Here is a 7,958-nt window from a genome sequence, read left to right as displayed (position 1 = left end):
TTGTTCCCATGTAGAAGGATCAGTGTACACATCACCTTCCTGACTCTAACTTAGTTTCCTCTCCCATGTCTATAGCTAAGACACTCAGCAGGTCTCCCATGGTCAAATCTTTTCTCTATTAACATGGAAGGAATCATCAGACTTTTGATTCCCGTGGAAACAAAAGCATAACTCCTCCCAAAAATAAAACATTTTGGACTTCCATTTTAAAGTTAAGGTATTCCTAATGTATATAGGTTGGTTTAATTCAGCAGTCCCTTCCATAATCCTGTGTCTCTCAGCAGCTGTTGTTTGTCCATTAGCATTCAAAAACTTCAAAATTAACAAAGCACCGTTTAAGGTCCAAACTCCTTGTGTTATAATATTTTCCATCTTTACATAGCTTATTCTTTTTTAAATTACTTTACTTCTATATTTAAAGACTTTGCTATTTTTAAACTTTTTTTTTATGATTGTCTAGATCCTTTTTCTCTTAAGCCTGTACACATTGTTAAAGACATTGTATCCTGTTTAGAGTTTTTTTCTGTGTGAATATATACCACCATGATTGGTTTAATACAGAAGCTGACTGCCTATATCTGACAGGATGAGGTGGGCGGAAGAACCAAACTAAGAGGACATTAGGAAGCAGGTGGCAGTCAAAGGGTCATGAGGAGAGAAGCAAAATGAATTTGCCATGCTGAAAGAAGGTACTGCCACCTGGCAGAGGGTAGACAAAAAATATGGATTATGCCAGCCTGCCTGCTTGTGCCCACCCCTACCACACACTAAACTCTGTCTCTCCAAGACCCACTCTGCTTCCCAACCCCATACACCTGAACATCCTCCCCCTGGCCAACCCTCTCTCTCAACTCCATGCACCTGAAATCCTCCCCCTGGCCAACCCTCCCTCTCAACCCCAGCAGACTACATAGGCACGGGTGCTGACCACAGTAGTTGGAAGAACAGGCACAGGCCCAAGCCACACCAGTTGGAAGAAAAGATGAGTAAACGCCACTGTAAGAATATATTCAACAACCAAAAGCAATATGGCACCACCAGAACCCAGTGATCCTACAACAGTAAGACCTGAACATACCAATGCAACTGAAACACAAGGAAACGAATTTAATTAATGAAGATGATAGAGGCTCTTAAAGAGGGGATGAAAATTTTCCTTAAAGAAATCGAGGAAAAGACAAGCAAAAATTTGGAAGAAATAACTCCTTTAAAGGAAGCAAAGAAAAAAAAAATAAAAAGAGTGAAGGAAACAGTTCAAGATTTCAAAACTGAAATAGAAACAAGAAAACACAAATTGAGGGAATTCTGGTAGTGGAAAATCTGGGGAAGTGAACAGGAGCCACAGACGCAAACACTACCAACAAAATACAAGAGATGGAAGAGAGAATCTCAGGCACTGAAGATACGATAGAGGAAATAGCTTCATCAGGCAAAGAAAATGTTAAATTCAATAAATTCCTAACACAAAACACCCAGAAAATCTGGGACACCATGAAAGGACCAATGCTAAGAATAATAGGGAAAGTAGAAGGATTCCAGCTCAAAGGCATAGAACACATATTCAATAAAATTATAGAAGAAAACATTTCCAAACTGAAGAAAGACATGTTCATAAAGGTACAAGAAGCTTGCAGAACATCAAATAGGCTGGACAAAAAATCCCCTTGTCACATAATAATGAAAACACTAAACACACAGAATAAAGAAAGAATTTTAAGAGCTGCAAAGGAAAAAGGCCAAGTAATGTATAAAGGCAGACCTATCAGAATTACACCTGACTTCTCAATGGAGACTCTAAAAGCCAGAAGATTCTGGACAGACATTTTACAGACACTAAGGGACCATGGATGCCATCCCAGACTACTATACCCAACAAAATTTTCAATCACCGTAGATAGAGAAAACAAGATATTTCGTGACAAAACCAGATTTAAACAACATCTATCCATAAATCTAGTGCTACAGAAATTACTAGAAAGAAAATTCCAACCCAAGAAAGGCAGTTACATCTACAAAAACACAGACAAATGATAATTTCACAGCAGCAAAACTCAAAGAAGGGAAATCCAAACACTACCACCACCACCACCAAACCCAAAAATTAGCAGGAATCCACAATCACTGGTCAATAACAATATCAAGGAATTCAATTCACCAATAAAAAACACAGGCTAACAGAATGGATATGAAAACAGGATCCATCCTTCTGCTGCATACAAGAAACACACCTCAACTTCAAAGACAGACATTACCTTGGAGTAGAGGTTTGGGAAAAGATTTTCCCATCAAATGAACTTAAGAAGCAAGCTGGTGTAGCTAGTTCAATATCGAACAAAATAGATTTCAAACTAAAATTTATCAAAAGAGATAGAGAAGGACATTTAATATTCATCAAAGGAAAAAAATCCATCAGAATGAAGTCTCAGTTCTGAACATCTATGCCCCCAATACAAGGGCACCCACATTTATAAAAGAAACATTACTAAAGCTTAAATTACACATCAAACCACACACATTAATGGTGGGATGATGTGGGATGTCCTTCTGTATGCTGCAGATATGTATTGCTTTTATTGATTGATGAATAAAGCTGCTTTGGTCAATGACAGGGCAAAATATAGCTATATAGGAAAGTCAAACTAAATACAGGGAGAAAGAAGGTGGGGTCAAGGGAGACACCAGTAGCCACCAGAGGAGTAAGATGCCTGAGCAATACCTGTAAGCCATGGGGTCGAGAGAAATGCCAGCAATTGCTGAGGAGTAAAATGCCATTACTTACTCCTCATTACTGTAACCATGGACCATGTGGTGATACATAGATTAATAGATATAGGTTAATTTAAATGTAAGAGCTTGTTAGTAATAAGCCTGAACCATTGGACAAAATTAATATTAAGTCTCTAAGTGATTATTTTATAAGTGGCTGTGGGACTGAGTAGGATGCAAAAAAGCTTCCAACTGCAGTGGGAGATGTCAACACCCACTCTCACCAGTGGACAGGTCTGCCAGACATAATCTTAACAGAGAAACAAGGGAACCAACAGATGTTATGTTTCAAATGAACTAACAGACATCTACAGGACATTTTACCCAAACATATATGAATACACCTTCTTAGCACATCATGAACCTTCTCTAAAATTGACCACATACTTGGTCATAAAGCAACTCTCAACAGAAGCAAAAGATTGGAATAACCCCTTGTGTCTTATGGGACCATGAGGGGTTAGAGTTCAACAACAACACAAACTACAGAAAGTCTACAAACTCAAGGAAGCTGAACAACTCTCAACTGAATCACCACTGGGTCAAGGAAGAAATACAGAAATTAAAGACTTCCTACAATTCAATGAAAATGAATCCACAACATACCCAAACCCGTGGGACGCAGTGAAAGCAGTGCTGAGAGGAAAGTTCATATCACTAAGTGCCTACATAAAGGATTTGGAGAAATCTCACATGACCGACTTAACAGCACACCTGAAAGCTCTAGAACAAAAAGAAGCAGACTCACCCAGGAGGAGTAGATGCAGGAAATTATCAAACTCAGGGCTGGAATCAATAAAACTGACATAAAGAGAAGAATAGAATCAATGAAACAAAGAGTTGGTTCTTTGGGAAAATCAACAAGATAGACAAACCCTTATCCAAACCAACCAAAAGGCAGAGAGAAAATATCCAAAGTAACAAAATCAGAAATGAAAAGGGGGACATAACAACAGACACTGAGAAAATAAAGAGAATCATTAGGTCGTACTTTGAAAACCTGTGCTCCACAAAATTGGAAAACTTAACATTTTTCTGTGAGCCAAGCATGACAGCACATGCCTGTTATCTCAGCACTTGGGAGGTGATGGTAGGAGGATCAGGACTTCCTCCATTCTCAGATACATAGAGACTGCAGGGCTATCCAGGGTTATCCAGGCTAACTGTCTCAATGCAATAAATCAAAAAGAATTATTTGAATTTTGTTCTGATGCAGATTTTATTTATTTATTTATTTATTTATTTATTTATTTATTTATTTATTTATTTGGGTTTTTTCGAGACAGGGTTTCTCTGTGGTTTTGGAGCCTGTCCTGGAACTAGCTCTTGTAGACCAGGCTGGTCTCGAACTCACAGAGATCCGCCTGCTTCTGCCTCCCAAGTGCTGGGATTAAAGGCGTGCGCCACCACCGCCCGGCTCTGATGCAGATTTTAATAGGAAAGTATTTTCACCTATGGCCTGGCCTCCCCTCCAGAGCACCCTGAGGAGAGAGGCCTTGTTTGTCTTGGGCCCTAGACTACATTTTGAAAATTATTTTCTTCAAATATATCTCAATTTGAGAAACACAGAAAATATTGGGTGGGTGATTGTGCAGATGGAGGGAGAGGTGCCGCAGACCACAAAGCTTGGGGGGAAAGGCCTGGGCGAGCACCACTTTGTAGACTCACACAGGCCGTTTAACCTGTCACAGGTAGTTCCTGCTTACAGAATGAAGACAACCGCCTCGTTCTCCTAAGCATTCAGCTGTATTCTGCAAGTAAAGTGCTCCAGACAGTGCCGGGGCACAATAAACATGTAACAGCATGCTTCTGTCATTGTGAATTTTCACATCTGAAAAATGGGGAGAAAAGTACTCCTAGCCAGTCAGGGGATGGATTTTCTAGAGGGCTGGGGAGGGAGCCATCTCTTTATAACTTGTGGTAGACCAAGTTCTAGACATGTCACTGGGGAGGCAGAAAGGACATGACTGTCTGCTCCCCAAGAGTCCATGGTAGAGTCCAAACATGTAAGTCAACAGAAACAGTCCAACAGAATTGGGGCTGAGGGGCCCAGAGGAAGTTCTTCAGGAGCCTGGGGTGAAGGTGGCAGAGTTGTTCAAAGTTACAATACACCATTTATGCCACCATTTCTATACTGCATCCCTCTTTTTCCCTTCAGAAAGAGGTCCCTAAATCTAATCTTCATGTTCAGCCTTTTTTTCTGACCATGACCAATAACAAATTGTAATTAATTCCCCTAAATGATGACAAGCATCCATAACCCATCGTATGACTAAAATCCACCCCCTCCACCTCTTGGGAATGTGGGCATCATGCTTTGTAGACTTCTCCGTTTCTGGGGATGATGGAATTTTTAAGGGACCCTCAGGAGATTGGGATACTAGTCAAGTCCTGGAGAGCCAGCCGTATCATTTGTTGTTCAGTCTCTGTATAACGGAAAAGTGTAGGGCTTATCCAAAGTCCTGGCGAGAGTAGTCTGTGAGACTGGACCATCTCAGCTAGCAGCTTTGAAGTTGTTCTGGATGTAGAATTTTGAAAAAAGTGTCAGACATTCTGAGAGGCTGGATCACTTGAACTTCTTGTCTTTATTGGTATATGGTTCTTTTTTTCTGAAAACATACAAACTTTTAAAGGTAACATATATTTCCGCATTAACCTAAGTATGGAATGTGCAGTGTGCCCACATAAGTTAAAGATTGTTTTTTGTTCTATGTTTGAGCAGGTAAAAGGCATCTGTTAACTTTATAGTTTGTTTGGATTGTATAACCAAACTATAATAAAAATCTTTCTCCATGCCATATGAAATAATGTCTTTCTCGCTAATGCAACACATTGCCCAGCTTCCATTCTGAAGCCCAGTCATCTCTAGAGTATCTAGGGTGGTTAAGGGTGAGCCAAGTTATCTTTAGAGTATCCAGGCTGGTTTAATTCAGCGGTCCTTTCCACAATCCAGTGTCTCTCAGCATCTGCAGGTCTCTCTTCATTAGCATTCAAAAATTCAAAGGCGACCATTGTGAATCTTAGTTTAGGATGTGCCATATTTGTTTATGCTGTGGGAAGTGTGTTTAACGATGCAAAGACAGGCTGCGTTCTTTTATGTTCACTTGTTTAACTCTGTGAAGCTGTGTTACTTTGCCTGCCTAAAACACCTGATTGTTCTAATAAAGAGCTGATTGGCCAATAGCAAGGCAGGAGAGGGATAGGTGAGGCTGGCAGGCGAGGGATAGGTGAGGCTGGCAGGCAGAGAGAATAGATAGGAGGAGAGATCCAGAGAAGGGTGAGGAGCAAGAAAAGGAGGAGAGGAGGACGCCAGGGACCAGCCACCCAGCAGCCTAGCCACCTAGTCACACAGCCAGCCACACAGCCACCCAGCCTCCCAGCCTCCCAGCCACACAGTCACCCAGCCACACAGCCAGCCAGTCACCCGGCCACATAGCCTCCCAGCCACATAGCCACACAGCCACCTAGTCACACAGCCTCCCAGCCACACAGCCCCCCAGCTACACAGCCTCCCAGCCACCCAGCCACATAGCCACACAGCCAGCCAGTCACCCAGCTACACAGCCTCCCAGCCACCCAGCTACACAGCCTCCCAGCCACCCAGCCTCCCAGCCACCCAGCCACACAGCCTCCCAGCCACACAGTCTCCCAGCCACACAGCCTCCCAGCCACACAGCCTCCCAGCCACACAGTCTCCCAGCCACATAGTCACCCAGCCACACAGCCTCCCAGCCACACAGCCTCCCAGCCACCCAGTCACCCAGCCACACAGCCATCCAGCCACCCAGCCAGTCACAGAGTAAGAAGGAAAGAAAGAAATATAAAATAAGAAAGGTAAAAAGCCCAGAGGCAAATCATAGTTAAAGAGAAATGGGATATGTTGAGCTAGAAAAGCTGACTAGAAACAAGCCCGGCTAAGGCTGGGCATTCTTAAGTAAGAACAAGACTCCATGTATTCATTTAGGAGCTGGGTGGTGGGCCCTCAAAGAGCAAAAAAACCCAATTACAGTCAACAAAACACCACACAGGATCCAGATGCCCTGTGTATTTCCCATCCTTATGTGGATTTAAAAAGATATTATTTTACTCTCTCTTCAAGACTTTATTAATTTTAAACCATTTTTTTTCTATGATGGTCTATACCCTTTTCTTTCTTCAGCATCTGAGCACATTTTTAGATATACTGTCAATTTTTAAAGAGCTTTTCTGTGTCTGGACCTGGCTTTACTAAGCATCTGCAGTGTTCTCTGATCATGTGAGACAAATCTTAAACTTCTTGTCAGCAGCCGTGCGGCTCAGCTTAAGTGTGTGGCGCTGGTGGCTGGCTCTAGCCCGCAGGCAGCAGCCAGTAGCTGTACCTCTGCCTGTCACCAAACACCAGGCCTCCTGAGAGACTGCAGGGCTAGGAAGCTACATCCAGCTCCTTGTCAAGAACTTTTCTTAGCTTTCTCAGATCCTATGTTTGGATTTTCAAGCCTCACACATTGGGGGCCATTTACAACGAGTCTTTGTCCTGCCAGCCAACTCCCAAATAACAATACAGAGACTTACTATCATGAAAGCTCGGCCGAAGCTTAGGCTTGTCCCACTAGCTCTTACAACTTAAATTAACTCATTCAGCTTTTTATTTCATTTTATTGTTTTATAACTTTAAGATTTCTTTATTTTATGTGAGTGTTCTATCTGCATGTATGACTTTATGTCAGAAGAGGGCATCAGATCCCACTTTAGATAGATAGTTGTGAGCCACCATGGTTGCTGAGAATTGAACTCAGGACCTCTGGAAGAGCAGCCAGTGCTCTTAACCACTGAGCCATTTCTCCAGCCCCCCCCCATCCAGCTTTTTATTACACCAATCACAGCAATACATTTTCACACAGTGTACAAATATCCCACAACAGACCATTGCTCACAACTGAATAACAGACTCAGCTTTCCGCATCTTCTGACAAGCTTGGTTGGCTACAGCCCTGAAGTCCTGAAATCCTGGTGAATTCATGATTTGCACTCAAACTTTCCATCCCTGGAGCTGAAGACCTTCAACCTCTGCCCCCGCCCCCACGCACAGTCATCAAGGCCATGGGAGCCTAGATAACCATCCAGGTAGCCAGTAAGTCTCAGTCACTTTAATTGACACAGAGACCATTTGGATTATAAGTTATCCTTCTCAGATCTCTGATGGTGTAGCTTTA

Source organism: Chionomys nivalis, chromosome 11 (genome assembly GCF_950005125.1).
Source record: "Chionomys nivalis chromosome 11, mChiNiv1.1, whole genome shotgun sequence".
Lineage (NCBI taxonomy): Eukaryota > Metazoa > Chordata > Mammalia > Rodentia > Cricetidae > Chionomys > Chionomys nivalis.
The sequence above is the reverse complement of the archived record's forward strand: the minus strand, read 5'-3'. Positions refer to the sequence as shown.